Raw genomic sequence first — 16,081 nt, 5'->3', positions numbered from 1 at the left:
CAAAGACAGCGCGAATCAACCGAATCCTTCTCATCTTAATTATACCAATTGGTGCTCGCTCTCGTTAATCTTCAATAGTTTGTCGTTCTTATTGCTCTTGTGATAGGCGATTAAAACTTATAGTTCCACAGTGTGGTGGGCTCATGAAACTTGGCTTGGTGTTTGGGTCGTCCACGTACAGGCTTTGTGAGCTCTTAATCCTCTGATAGAAGAGGAGGGAGCTCCGAGAGGCCAGAAGTGCGTCGAATGGCTCTTTGTATACCTGGGTACTGGGGTATGAGCTTTGAGACCGAGGCACTGCAAAAGCAGACACTTGTCGTTATCATCGTAATCCTAGGCGTCCAATCAGCCCCTTTGGTGGCCAGTACCATCACATAAGCGGCGTTACATCTACCGCCAGTAGATTGTCTTCCTTTCTAAAATACAGTATGTGGTTTCGTGTCTTCATGGAGTAATGGCATATGGCTTTTTCCACATGCACGAAAATTGATGCAAGGTAACCAAACTGTTGATAGATGTTTGTGACCACGTGCAATCTCCATCGGGTTCACGCTATAATCAATCAATAAATGGATTGTGTTGATCTCGCTGCTGGTATTAACCCGAACGTCCTCCTAAATTGCCTCTTGTGTTCGGCAGCATACTGCAGATTTATATCCCAGAACTGTAAGCTGTTAGATTGCTCGAAATGAAATTTCTTGCGGTCCTCAAATTTTAATGTCGGAAGTAAGACCTGACCAAACTGGGATTTTGAATGAGATAGAAACTGCTATGCTTTTAACTCACCGCCCCACAAGCGCCATGAATCTTTCTTCCCTTCTAACTTTTTCTTCCCATTCATTATCCCGCCCCCCTTACATTCGTTTTTCTTGACACGTCAATCCCGTATTAATATTTGAACCATGCTATATTTCTTACGACATGGTTTCGGTCGCTTCTGGTTGAACCAGCGTTCTGGCAGCCTCTCCTTGATTCTCATTTGGTGCCTTCGATAGTCTGCTGGGAAAGGACGATTTCTCGTTCTCCGGATGCTTCAATATTTCAACCGCAATGGCCAGCGCTTCTGCAGCATATTCAATGAACTCTTCAATTGACTCGAAATCGTACTCAATGCTCGTCGCAGCATCTTTCAGACGGGCGACAGTGGCTAATCCAAGCCTCACTCCAAAGGTCAGCGATAAGTAGATGGATGTTTATGAGCTGGTCAAGGAGACTGCATACGATATCAAACGGCGAGCTGGACAACTTAATATAAGATATATCAGCACAGGATATTTGTTACGTAGAGCAAAGTAGACGGACGAGAGGCTGGTTCCGCAGAAAGCACTGTGTGAACCCTCAATCCACCGACTTAAGGCCAGCCGAGAAGAATGTTGCTTGGAAGCATAGTTCCGTTCCCAGATCAAAGTGTCTGTTGAAATACAGTTATGCCGTCGTTTGCCCGGGCATGAAGGGCTGCAGCCATTCACTCTGTCTCTTTGCGTGCGATGCACGAATCTGCCCCGAAACGAGCTGTGTTCAGTAAAGTCATCCCATGATTGGGCTTCGTCGGATGAAATAAATCACACTTGATTTCCCCAAGGCGACTACTATAGCTCCTTCAATTATCCATGCATCATTCTCGGTTGCTGCCGAGCTTAAACGCCCTGGAGATATCGCTCTGGCAGTTGTAGGTGTGAGGTTTGCCACAAGACCGTTTCCTTTTTCTCTTTTTCTTTTTGTCTGATCAGCATCCAAGCCAACTGCGTAGGATTTTGAAATATGAACTCTGACCATAGTTGGCCAGATTTTCAGCCGATTCCAACCTTGTTCGCATTTGTGACTGACCTGATTCTTGACGGATTCCGCCGCGAGCCTCAATTTAATTTGTGTATCTTTGTCATTCTAACGTTCGATGTGAGCAGTTATATGCTACTCGGCCCTCTTGAATGTCTACTTAATGCCTGTTCTATCTTTTGGAATCTTCGCCTATATCCTTTCCATCCTGCCACGGATTTCGGCATGCTTTACATTGAGAGTTCAATGATGGTGGAGTCTTGAGTAGTTGGAATGAATCAGCCGACAACTTGTTTCTTCCCACCAACAGCCAATTTTCGCTTGGTCTGAACTGATTCTTGAGCTGAACAGTGATGATGTTAGTCTTCTTGATCTTACCGCGCCTCTCATCGTCGAAGACGTCATTGTACAACGCGCCAACCATCCACGCCAACTAAGAATTGTACCAGTGCGTGTCAAGATGCAAGGTCGAAGGCATCAACGTACAAATCCGCAATGACGGCCTGAACTTTGGCACTCTGTACGAGCTCTAAATCGCGCATCACGATCGTGATGGACTCGCTATTTTCAAGCCTTGCGACTGCAATTTCTTCTACGATGTTGCGACGGCTCGTTGGAGCCTGGAATGACTGGTCTAGTCTTCACGGGCAATGCGTAACCTGGAAGTATTGTCCCTTCTCACAGGCCAATTCATAGACGGACTGAACTATGTTGTACATCAATTCGCTGCTAGGTGAGCATTTTGGCGAGTATGTTTCCGTTCGGCCAGATTGAGAACATCGTCTCCTGGGCGCGGATGAGTGTCGCGGTTTTAAAGACATCTTTCTTCGTCTTTGCGAGCTAAAAGTTCCATTTCCTTCAAAATATCGTTGAGCTTGGCGTGCGGCTGATTGCAACATTGCCGAGGACGGCTCTATGGTCTCTTCGATGTCAAATTTCCCGTATTTTAAGTGTCGTATGAAATGAGCATTGTCGCCTGGTCTGTAGATCCTAGCTGTGATTTTGCATAGCTATCCCATCGAGTGCTGCATGACGCCAGTACATTGAGGAACCATAATTTCTCCAATTCCGGCCTCACTGAATCTTATGATTCGCTGAAAAAAGGTGTCGATCAACTGGAACAATATTTGATTCGCTGTACCCCGCATACTCTTGTACTGGCGTCATGCAGCACTCGATGGAATACCTCGGAATGAAGATAAGCATGACCGACTCGGACTGTGATTGAAGCAAAGATGAGCCCAACCCTCTCTGTTATCACTACGGACACGTTAGGACGATATGTTTTCGAATATATTAATGATTGCGCAAGACCCAGAGCCTTGCGCGCCATAATACTCGTCTCAGCGGCTGCAGGAGGCGGAAGACGGGTAACACAGCCACAACGGGTATGAATCGAAAGACCTATTTCTACTATTACGCGTCGCAAGAATTCAAATTGGCTGAGTTTCCCTGATGGCCGCCTTTTTCTAATCATCCCTTTAATCTAAACTGTCCTCACACCATTCAGGATGGGGAAGCATCCATCTTGCTTCAGCACCGCAGCTTGCAAGATACTCACGCAGAGAGATCCCTAGATTGAGCCCGAAAGCCCAGCAATTCATTTCGGGAAAATAGTAATAAAGGAAGCTCACAGCGGTTTTGAGTCCCAGCTACCTACTATAGCTGAAGATAGCCAAATACGAACGAGAATCCTGCGTTCCCCGCCTTCAGCAGCGAGCTTGACGTGTCAAAACATTGACTTGCCTTCTCATTTGATAATCACGACCGCGTTCAACTAGACATATTCTCTCCTCTTCTAGAGACTGATGGGAATCGTGTAGCCTCCAACGTCTCAGTAAGTGCTAGACGCGATAGCCCCAACAATGAATTTCGCTCCGTTCCGAGTAACACTTCAATGATCTTTCAAGTAACAAACGCAAGTGAAACTGAGGTGTGTACTGGTTCGAAAGGAGAATAAAGATGTGAGACTCTCAATAGTCGCGATCTAGATCTCTCCTAGTAACCTTAGAAGACAACCATATCACGGATTCATATCATATGCTATCAAATACATAAGTGTCAAATGGCGACGTATCACCGAAGGGCTCTGGCCACCGCCGTCCAAACTGGGCATTATAATAACTGTTACCATAGGGGTCCCTCAGAGCAAGATCGAACTAGATTACATAAAGATGTAATATAAATATATAGTATAAATATATGGTATAAATATATCGCATAAATATATGGTATAAATATGTGGTGTAAATATATGGTATAAATAAAATGCAAGCTACTTAGGATTAAGAAGATGACTGACGGCTGATAATTGCGACTTTATTAGCGAGAAGCAATATAGAAATGCTTGGAGTCTGAGCAACTTTCAGCATCAACGACTGCGTCGCTGTGACAAACAGAAAATGTCATATTGGTGCAGGTTGGGGACAACGGATGGCTTTTCGAATTTTATAGATGTAGAGCTGGAGGTGTAGCAGACGCTTCCTAGGCTGCAGAGCGAGACTGGCCGAGCTGGTCTGACATCACACGAGGCCAACAGTTATGGATGTTCCCTGCCAGACTTAGGGACTGCCAACGTTTCCGGCCTTCAGTCCAAGGCTTTTCCTGATATCTCACAATTCCTCTAATAGATTACAACAAGTTTAATTCATTTCAGTTGCGTTTTAGCGCATCGTCTTCTCTAGGCTTGATGTCATTTCAACATGATAGTAGCCTTGTCTTGTTCAGTCTCTGGGTAGACCGGAGCTTTCTCAGCCATTCTGCTAAGTGGTGCTTCAGCCGATGGTTGTTCTGTAGAATGCAAGAATCAGCGCTAGCTCATGCATTGCCCGGTGGTGGCGATGAATCTGCCAGGGCCCTTTACGCAACTCATCAGCCGACCAAGGCTTGCAGAAACGGTCCATCAGCGCTCGGGGCGAAATTAATCTCTCCCGGGCAATAATAATTGCCAAGCGGTTGCAGTCGATTCACTTTCCGGTGTGGCGGGGCTGAGCTTGGTGCCGTTGTGTAGTAGCATCGTCTCGCGCGGGAGATCTTGTCCGTTTTCTGGGCTTATCGACGTTGTCAACCATGGAATCTGCGCTGGACTACTCCGGACCGTCGTCGCCTTACCCGGGCACCACACAGCGGATTGTCCTCACGTAAGGACGGCATCGGGAGAGGACAATAGGGGCAGCTGCGCCATGATGCCTCTGACATGTTGTGGTGGGACAGCGTCGGCACATTGGAGATAAGGTGAGCTAATTCAAACCCATCGCACTGACGACTTGGTCATGCATCAGGTGCTCAGGAACGCTGCAAGTATCATCATGATCATGGCGGCAGCCACGAGAACACTGGATCACTGTTTAAGGTGCTTTGTAGAGTGCGTGGGTGAGACGTGTTGGTTTCTTCTTACGCCAGATCCCGGATGGAGGATATCCCGTTGAGCTGCTGCTGGCTTCTGTAGTTACGGCTGCCTGTTGACAGTGACGAAGTCTTGAGACAGAGCAGTATGCCTTCTTCGTGGAAAATAGCTAGATTTAACTTGGCGTGCGCCTTGTTGAAAGTCCTGCCCGCTTGTCCGGAGCCGACGGATAGACCAAAACATCTCGCAGTTGGGAACAGAACTAGCATTTGGGTGACCGTGGCACTTGGACCGCATTACGAGATTCCCGGCATCCTTCTGTGGGATGACATGCTTCTCATAAAAGGGTGACATGATTGAGAGAAACAACGCCTATCAACAGTGTCGATCATCTGAGGTTTTCTTAAAAAGAAGAAGAAGAAAAAAAGGAAAGGCAGCCGACGAACGGCGCGCAACGACGGCGCTTGCCAATTGACTTTCTATCTGGCGGGACTGCTTCTCCAGGTTGAGTTCTTCTTTGTCTGGATCGGGCACTGTCGCAGTGGGGTGAGTTTCGGGGCGGAAAATGTCTTTTTGTCTGACTTGTTGTGATTGATCGGTGCCACCAAAGTTATGGACATTCTTCTCTTCCCGGGCACAGGGATGCCAACTCCTAATAGCCAAACAGGTGGCCAAACGCGTCTGACCAGCCTGCGGCGTCGTTATTAACAGGCCTGCGCTTTGCAAGGGTCATCAAAAGGTGCTGAAGTATCATACACCCGGGGCCGTGCTAGCACAGTAGGGCCGGTGCCAAATTCATCGGGTGAGCCAGGATTGCAGATATCATGAACCGCTACGGATAGGAAAGCCTTCGAGGAAAGGAGGATCTTCGAATTAAAGGTAGATGATCGATGTAAGTCGAGTTGCCGCAACGGAGAACAGCGACGACACAGTTTCCTGCCGGTTTAGATGGATCTCGATGCTACTAAGAGTTGAGATCAGTCAGCGGATGATAGTTGGGCACCCTAATGGCGACAAAGTCGGGAGACGGTCACGGCTTGCCCTCAGCCTTTGTACGCTTTGCACGAAGGTGACAACTTCGTCGTTGACTGGGTTGATGCGAAGGCCAGCGGCGCGGTCCTTGGGAAGGATGACGAGGACCGCAAGGGGAAGAGTGGAATGTGTCAGCAACTGAACCAAAGGCTGATAAAATACCCTTAGTCGCCCGAACTTTTGTGGCGGCGACGTTGAAGGAATTCCTGTCCTGGATTGCTCAAGACGTAGGTAGTCACCACAGAGGCTTGGTGCCGATTCAGACTGCGAAAATCAGCATCGAGCCACTAAGACCATTGTAGCTCCCACTGCAGCACGCCTGCAGGTGAAGATGCATGATGATTCACATTCCCGTGGTTTGCGCTGTCCTTCTTGCCATTCTTCTCTCCCACAATCTTGCTGTGCGTGACTTGTCGTCCTCGCGCGGACTCGATGTGGCCTGCCGGGCGAATCGAGCCAAGAACATGGCGATGTCTTCGTCGAGAGGCGCACCCATTGGGGTCTCTGGCTTCGGGCCGGCTTGGATTGTTCGTGGGGAGGGGTGTGGTTGCTCTTGGTCTAGTAGGAAAAGAGAAATAAATCAGCGACTTGAACGTCCAGTAGCTGATCTAATCGTTGTAAGAGTGGTATTGCTTGGTGTGTACCTCGGCAGATCCGTTTCCTCTTGCCCCTCGGAGCTGTCTCCGTCAGAGTCGCACGGTGTAAGCGACAAGCAATTACCGGCACCCGGCTCGTTCCCCAGAACTTGGTTGGTCTGATTATGCGAACGACTCATATAGACTGAATTGCCCAGCCAGGAACTGGACTCGCACCGTAAATCACTACCAACGTAGATCTTCCGAGTATGGTCTTTCAAGCAAGATCGAGGGCAGCAACTCTGGCTCACGACACCTATGCTCCACCGCAGCCTGTGTTAAGATGCTTGAAGATTCATGTGTGAAAGTAGGATATAAAACTAAGTCAAACGGACCAGTTCTAACATCATAGATGAGTAACTACGAGAAATCCTGATCCATAAGCTAAGCTGCCCTCGCTAATCCTGAGACACTAGGATTCTGTGAGTCTGGCGCATTTGAATGCCTAGTCTGCGTATCAGAGAGCCGAGAACTTAATATATGATAGGGTGAGAAGTATGTCGCACTGAACACCTTGGGCCTCAAGTTACAGTCAACTGAGGCCTGCTAGTGCCTTTGCTCTACTACTTGCTGTTCGTACTTGTTAACTGGCTAGTCTTATTTATAGACGTATATCATACTCACGTGTGGATTGTAAGCTCATTCAGCTGTTCGGCCTCGTTACTAGTCGGTTGCTATCTCCTGCAATAAGGTAAATAATTTAAAGGACCGAACCCAGAATTCTCCTGCCGCGATCCCCTGAGAGACGCGTAGGGCCTATGAATTTGTGCGGTTACGCTCAAGATGGGCTGAAGTAGTGGTGTGGGTGTCCTCCGTGGATTTACTTGAACAGCAAGCATCCAGGCTAAATTAATCGCTGCTAAGGCAATTGATCTCATTCCAAAACTTGAACGGGAGTCTCAAAAATACCGTGAGAATCTCATTGGAGACCTTTGTCAACGCCCATCGGCTTTCTTTATACTGATGTAATCTCATGTGAGTTTCTCATTCTGTGACGGGCTCTTCACATGGGGGGAATGTCATGAGATCTTGCCACAGCGAGAGGACCGTCTTTGAATGAGATTTTGTCATGGGGGTTGCCTTGGTGTACTCTTTCCGTCTCGGCCTGTCCAAGAATGTATCGCGACGCGACTTGTGGATGGAGATGTCGTTTTTCTGTATCTGCATGAACAGAACATGCCTTGCCCCGGAAACCAGCTGTTTTGTGCCAAAGCGGGGACTAATTAAACCTGTCGTTTGAGGATGCAGTCAGTGTAGCGAAACAACAAATCAGACCTCTCGTTCCAGACTAATCTCATACGGATGTCCTCCCATCAACATCTTCAAAAGGCCGGACAGATAGAGCTTGCATTTGTCGATGCTGGCTTCGTCAATAAGGAGCAGTAGCCCATTGCGGAGTGTGATGGACCAAACAGGAGCACGTGGAAGCCAAGCCAGTGATGCCGGCTGATGATCAGCCTCCTAATGCGTGATTAAGCTTACTGCTAGAATGGACAATAGAAATGCCGCGAGATATTGGACAGATGACCGTTGGCTATGACGATGGCTGCACGCTCCTTGTGAGGTGTTTCAGAGCTGCTGGTGAGACGTCAACATAACTCCGAAGCAGCCATATTCGGGGCAAGCGTATGTCAGTTGGGGTTGCATATCAATCGGCATAGAAGTACAGTGGAGCAATCCAAACGACTTTCCAAGATCGAAATTCAAATGGAGGAGAATATCCGGGACGGTTTGCTTGACTGTGGAGCCGAGTGAAATTGCTGTAACAGGCCGCGAGAATTTGTGGGCGGATGCTCTTTTGGCCAGATGGAGCGGCCAGAGAAATGGCGGAGATGACGGAACATCAGCCTGACGAAGAATGAAGTTCCTCGAACACCAGATTCTATCCAGGAGACTTGCAGCTACGGCCAGGTCCATAGATGTCAGCGCATATCAACTTGCCACCAAACACAACAACTTTAGACCATGAATTATCGAGAAAAGCTTGAGATCCGTGGCATAGAAGTCTAGCAAGCTGGTTCCGCCATTTAAAGCTGAGGTTTCATCCTGGTGCTTCACACGACGGAGGAAGCCCACAGCAGGGACGCCATCTCAGACAACACCCATGAGGAAGATCGCCCCCATCTAGACCCCGTATTCCACCTAACAGATAGCTTTGTTGTCTTTCTATACCGGTTTCCAATCAGCAGTGCATTTACACATGATTAACCATACACATCCAAGGCCGTGTCATGGGATTCATCTTGATGACCCTTGGCTATCGAGTCAAGCCTGCCATCAGTCCCTCTCAGTAACATGGGACTTCTATCTTTTACCTGCAGAATGGCCATCTAGTATTATCTGAGGCCACGATTTCTGTTCGTTGCTGCTGTTCTTGATGCTCGAATGGTGTCAACCATCCTTCCTGACCGCAACACGCCGGTTGCTTCGAGACCGACTTGGCTCTCTCGGTGATCATGCGCAAACAGGCCACCGGGACATTCCCGAGTATGTCCATGCATCATCTGGCGTCTATCCCGAGCTTCTCGGAGATTGCTAACGCCACCGCCAGTCCAGGTCGGGGTCCTTCCTTTGATGCACAGTGGTGCTGTTACTTCCTTGGAGCTCCTTCCCATCAGCAGTAGGAGCTACGCGCCCTCAGGGGTCACCTGCCGGTTTTATCTGAGACTGGTAGCAGGACATGCAGGTACACTAGTACCCATACCTTCCTCCACTACCTTCCTCAGGCGTAGAGATAGGTAGGTAGGTAGGTACCTACCCTTCCCCTCGGGTTTCTGGCCTCAAGGGGTTTCCGTTGGTGAGTAAGGTACCTTAGGTACCCGACTGCCCTAGCGCAGAGGGCAACTTTGCGACGGGGCCTTCCAGGCGGTGGCCCACTGAAAGGATTGGTACCTACTGATTTCGCACCGGGAAATCGGGAGGTACCTACCTATGGAACTGTCTTGGGGGCACCGCTCCAATTAAGTGCCGAACCACCAGCCCCATGACCAACTATCAGCAATTTACATCGTCCTGTCCACATTCCCCGACGCTGTCTTCCCGGCGACATCCGCAGCGTCTTGTGCATTGTCTTGGCGACCTTACGACGCTTCTGCTCGCCGTCGGTCTCAAGCTGATCCTACTCCGTCTGTCAAGGGTGTAATCCGCCGCCAAGGGTTCGTTACAAGCGGCATGGAAGTCGTCTACCAGCAACTCGAGGACCCCGGATCCACTCCCAAACCGCTCGAGCCGCTGCCTATGACTTCAAATCGGAATAGAACCGCGACTTTGACCATCACAATGACTCCGACTATCGCAACGAGTTTGAGGATTATAAGGAGCCCACGAGCAAAGCCGGTAGTGACCTGCGGGAGGCATTTGCCTGGCTACCGTTACCCCAGCGACAACGTCGTGTGCTTAGCCGCCTGCCTGCGAAGCGGATGGATTAGAAGGCCCTGTCAAGCAGTCTGTCCGGGCCGAACTTATCGCCAAACAATGGGTAATATTGTCGATTCATATGGAGCATGAGTCGGATGACCTTTATTGGGCGGTTGCTGCTTTCGAATTTTGCGCCACTCGACGCGACTTGAACATCTTACACATCTCTGCGTTGAGAACTGCTGGGTTTGCCCGCGCACAACAAGTTGCTACCAATTTCATCACTCTGGACCTGCCGCATTTGACGCCTTCGGTCCAAAGGTGCATGACGCACGTCGCGTTAAGCCAGCCGGAGGGCGCTCACTCGTCCAAGTGACTGCCTTTTTTCAAGACCTCTTCATCCTGGCTGGACAGCCCACGTAAAAACTACCTTGCTGCGCATAAAGACGCGAAAACTCCCTGCTGGGTAGTATCTACTGAGTCTGTGCGGCTTCAGGCAGTCTGCATTTGAAAACACGGTAGGTAATGCGCTGTGTACCTTGGTTGTCTGGCGGAAAGACGCCAGAGAAAAAGCCCTGCACACTTATGCATGGTATCGGCCATGGTATCGGCGGGCCACGACAAACATGCAGCTAGCCATTGCGACTGATATCACAGCTTCGCGCGGCGGGTTCTCAAGGTTCTGCAGTTTCCTTGGCCGATGCCGAAGGTTTTGTTGCCAAGATACGGCGCTGGCTCAGCCTGACGCGGCACCCGGTTGGCCTTGGGCACAACCGGGTGTCAGATCTGACATTGTCGCCTCCTAAGAAAGACTACCTTCCTCCTGCCTATCTGTAGCAACTGCTGAATTTTGGCTCCATGCCGATTTCTTTCGGCAACTGCTGATTCCATTTGAGCAGTTACTGGTCACTTCCCGCCAATCTGCACTTCGGGCTGATTTTTTGGTGACTACCAGCTTCCAGCAACTGCTATTTACCCCCTGCCACCTAAATGGTTGCACCTGCCGACCTCCAGCATGCAAATCGTCCGTTGATACCTAGGTACCACCTGCCGTGGCCATAGCGCGTCGCTCAGGTACGTACCTAATATTCCATGCCCTGGGTGCCTGGCTCAGACTTGGGATTTCTTTTGGCGAAAAAGGCGGAATGTGACATCCAGTGTCCACCACCCCGCCCTCCTAGTCCTGTTACCACACAGTGTGCCCCGTTCCGTCAGCCTGAGCGTATGTTGCTGGGATATTACCCAGCAATTGAAGGAGATGCTTAAGGTGCCAGGGGGAGGGGAGGATGGTGTGCCATGAGAAATCAAATGTGACGAAAAACCGTCACATTCGTTTTCAGGTGCACAAACGCTCATCCCACATCAGCGGGGGCCCTGCACCTGCCAAGCTCTGTTAGCGGCTGCTGTGGTGGGTGGTCGTCCGTCCCCTGAACGTGCTGCCCCTGGACAACCTCACCACCTCCGTCTCGCTTCTTTTTCATGCCTAACTATTGCCGACACAGTCAGAGAACATTACCAAACGAGCACCGCACAGCCGCATCGAGTATCAAATCCCCGGTGAGAGTGTATTCCATGTCCTCATCTTCGATCAAAGTCCCGCGAAGCTGACCAGTTGATTCCCTAGCTTGCCTGCATCGTTGCCTCCTCCCCATCCGCCGTTCGTCGAACCATTTGCTGACCCGACTGCCGTTGCTTTGGTTGCCGATTCCCTCGACATTTCCAACGAGCAAGATAACACGAAAGGCATCCTTGGCGTTGAACGGATAACTGGGCACCACCTTGTGGACCACTTGCGCCGCTGGGGTCATTGCGGTCCATTGCCCGTTGCTCGTCAACGTCGACACCAGTACTACACGAGAATATTACGCGCCCATCTCGCGTTCGCCCCTCCCGCACTCCATGTGCAATTTGAGTCTGGCACAAAACGCCGAGTACTTGCTGAACTGCATCGGCAGCTCTGTCTGAACCGGCCGATTGCCCATGGACATGGATGGTCCCACACACCAACAATCTTCGTGTTCCCCATTATCTTGATCAATTGCGTTAGGGCCTGCTGCAGGGCTGCAATCAATATAACGAGGCTTCCCACGTCATCCGCAAGAATGTTATCCACGGATTTGTGAGCTCCCCAAAGCGGATAAATGCTGCCGTCTATGACATGTACTGTTCGTCCCCCTTGCTAAACCCATGCTGGCCCATTTCCGAATGGGTTCGGTCTTGAGAACAGCCAAAATCAGCATGGTTCTTCACTACGCCCGAGACTTGCTCTTCTTTCCTGCTGCTGGTGTCGTGATTCCATCCCAGCATATCTTCTTATCCCAGTCACCTAGGATTTGTTCTCCCTTGCAAAAGCTCTTCGATCACCCTGTCCTTCCGGGTCCACTGCTTTCTTGCGAAAAGAGTTAACATATGTGCCATGCATGTACTCGTAACCAACACTGGGCCACGAAGCTTGCGCTGGCGTCTAGGTGGAGGGCTCGGGGCAAGCTGAGGTGAAGACCGCCACATGGGATCAGTCGAGGCTCAACTCATCCGCATGCATCTGCCTGCACCTAATGTGCGCTAGGTGGACTTGGTGCGACACCTTGCTCACCTTACCCAGAGTGCCGCCCCTGCCAAAAGCAAGAAGGGCAGAATTCCTGCCCAGGGACCTGCAAGACACGTGGGACGGCGCAATGGCGAAGTCAATCTCAACGTCAACGCTCGACCGCCAGTCGTCCGCGACAAGAATGGAGTCGCTGCCATCAGGGGACGGGAGTCACTGCTAGAAGTGGAACCGCTGCTAGAAGTGGAGTCACTGCCAGATGTGAAGTCGCTGCTAGATATGGAGTCGCTGCCAGATGTGGAGTCGCTGCCAGATGTGGATCGCTGCCAGATGTGGCTAGAAGTGGAGTCGCTGCCAGCGGCACTCATGAGGAGCCATATTCGGCACCCCCCAGTCGCTTCTTCGGCACCCATTTAAACCCTTTTTGGCAGTACGCCCATACAAAAAAAAGCCGTGCACGCTGGATACTCGCCCACCCAAAACCAGCGTGCAGCCGTCCGCACTAATATTTGCACTCGTTCGCGCGCGAACGGCGAAAAATGCTTCAAAACGCTGAGGAAAATCGAGGAAAATTAGGAAAAAATAAGGAAAATTTAGGAAGATACGGAGACTTACGCGGTTATTCTGTTAGGGTTAGGTTAGGTAGTTAGGGTTATGGGTAAGTTAGGGTCAGTGGTTAGAAGTTCGGTATTCTGTTGAGATATCTGTTTTTTCCTGTTAGCTGGGGGGTGCCGAATAAGGGACCGGGGGGTGCCGAATATGGTGCCTCGCACTCATACACCTGTACCACACAGTTACTTCCTCTAGGAGGTACCAATGCAGGCATCTAGAACCCAGAGCTGCATTTTGCAGAACTGAATGTGACGGGTTTTCATACAATGGCACTAGACAGCCTGCGCCTGAAACTTCCACCAAAACCCATTTCGGTCCTTTGGAAGTCGTGCCGCCGTCCGCAAGCATGATACTTGTTGAAATCGCCGCCGTGGAGCCCAGACATGTCATAGATAGGCCTTGTCAGCTTGAGGTAATTCAGTGGCAATGCCTTGGGTGCAAGAGATATGTGGCATCGGCCCACTGAGAAGGAGGGTTGAAGTTTGAGTGATGGTCTCTCTTGAGCAGGTATGCATAGAGCCTCAAAGTCGCGACAAGGATGCTTCGTGCGCCGCTGGAGTCAGGAATCACCCCTCCACCACCTGACGGCGATGAACATGTTCTGATGCCGGCGACACGTCTGGTGCGGATCCCAATTTCTCTGGTCAGGCTTTCACGAAGTACACCATAAACCTTGGAGATAAGATGCAGCACAGATTTGCAAGGAAACAGCAGAGAACAGCGCGTATCCGGGACGACAAGTGTGCATAATTTCTTGGGTTTCGAACTCTTGATCTTGGACCAGCCTGTCATCATCGAAATGAATGAACGTAGGATGACTCAATGGCAGAAGATGGACAACTGGCTGACCCCTCACGAGCGAGAAAGCTGATGCCCAGACGGGGACGAAGAATTGGCTTGGTGCCGAGCTTGATGCTGCTTGAAGATTGATTAGATCGACCAGTTTGGGAGGTGCAGCTCGGGAGCCCAGGTGCATGTCCCGGAAGAGTCTTGCTATCCGGGCGGATGCTTGCGGCTGACCGGGCGGATAAGTATCATATCAGCTCTAATATTTCTTTTATATTAGTTTTATTATCATTATTATCCCTATCCTTTTTATCCTTGTTGTCCTTGTAGTTATTGTCGCCTATAGTCCCTGTCGTCCTCCTCGTTGTAGTCTTAGGCCTTGACGTCGTTGACCTCGATGGTGACATTGATGCCGGGGAGCTCGTCGAGGACCGCTACAGTTGCGGATAAAATAATAGAAAAGGCTCTAAAACCGTAGTGTGAAGAGGGAGATGTCTGTCCCCTGTGAGGCGATTCGCGCTCTCTTCATATACCCCCATAGGTGGCCAGCGAGGTTTCTATGTGAGCCATCCTAGCCCTCAAATATTTCCCCGTGAGAGTCACACGGCATTTAACAAGGTGCGCCTCCTGACGGCAAACTGTGAAGAAGAAAAGTTGTAAGGGAAGAAAGATGGCTCAAAAACGTAGAGGAACAGCTTTATTGAGAAGTCTGACGGGTAAGGAGATGAAGTTTGATGTGAGGCTGAGATAGTTGATGGAAAAACCACGTGTGGAAAGGAAGTGAATTCGTTCTTCGGGGGCCAGGCACCCCCCTCTTCATATACCCCCATAGGTGACCATAGAGGTTTCTCTAGCTCAGGCCATCCCGGCCCTCGAATATTTCCGTGAGAGATCATACGGCAGTCAACAAGCTGCGCCTTCAGGCGGCCAACTGCGAAGAAGAAAAGTTAAAAGGGAAGAAAGTTTGGCCGGCGGCCAATCTTTGACCGCTCTTATGGCTCCTCTGAGCTTGCGTTTCCTCCAAGATAGCAGGCACTACAAATCATCTGATGGCCCTGTGTGACGCCAGGGTGCTTCTTCCTTTTCTCTAATGCTCCCAAGGTATGAATAGCCACAACGGTTACCGTAGCGTCTCTGCCTCCACGGGAAATTGCATTCTTCAGTAACGGGGCCCCGTTTGTCATCCTCTTGGTGTTCTTGTTTATGGCGAAGAATCCCCCCCCGGGACCGCAGCAGCTTTCCGGTGGCGAAGTGACCGGGCAGTCCACGAGTTGAAAGCCACCAGCCGGCATTGACACTTGGTCACACATTGCGGCCCGCTGCCAACAGCGTCTTGAGGGCTTCAACTGGCGCACTGAACGGCTTGGTGCCTCTGAGGGGCGTCTCGGTGGCCGGAGAGGTGTGTCAGATCCTAAAGTCCAGGCAAGGAAGCCGGGTGGGAGCAGAGTGGAAGATTTCAGAAGTGGTCACCGCCATGTCTCCATGCGGTCTAGAATGTGGCGGTTAGCGTCAAGGCATGGGATTGGGTCATCGTGGAAGAAAAAGGCTCCCGGTCCAGGATTGGAGGATACAGCAGCGGGAGATGCGATGGCGAGTTGTGTTGCCTTGTGAAAAGCGCCCCCTTCGGGGACGAGGGACGATATTCGTTCTTTGGACAAGAGCGCTGCCATTATCGTCTGCGGCGCAGTGTGGCATTTGTTGCGCGGCTGACCTCTTGGCATCCCCGCGATAATTACCTTCCTTGACCTCTTGATTGATACCACGTGACGTTCGCAGAGGTGCGTAGAGGCTTATAGAACGAAATACGAGAGTGTATTTTCTGATAGTCCTAACTATCTGATTAGTTTGCCTGTCCCCACACTCCACCCTTGACATGGGCTCTAGTATCGGTGACAGTTCAGACGGAAAGAGTTGGGGCTGACGGACAGTCTTTGGTCGCCGGCCAGCGCGGTCGTGGTTGTGACCTGGCCATCTTCCGTGACAGTCTCAATA

This window comes from Colletotrichum siamense (assembly GCF_013390195.1).
Source record: "Colletotrichum siamense strain Cg363 chromosome Unknown KSG_Cg363_contig12, whole genome shotgun sequence".
Lineage (NCBI taxonomy): Eukaryota > Fungi > Ascomycota > Sordariomycetes > Glomerellales > Glomerellaceae > Colletotrichum > Colletotrichum siamense.
The sequence above is the reverse complement of the archived record's forward strand: the minus strand, read 5'-3'. Positions refer to the sequence as shown.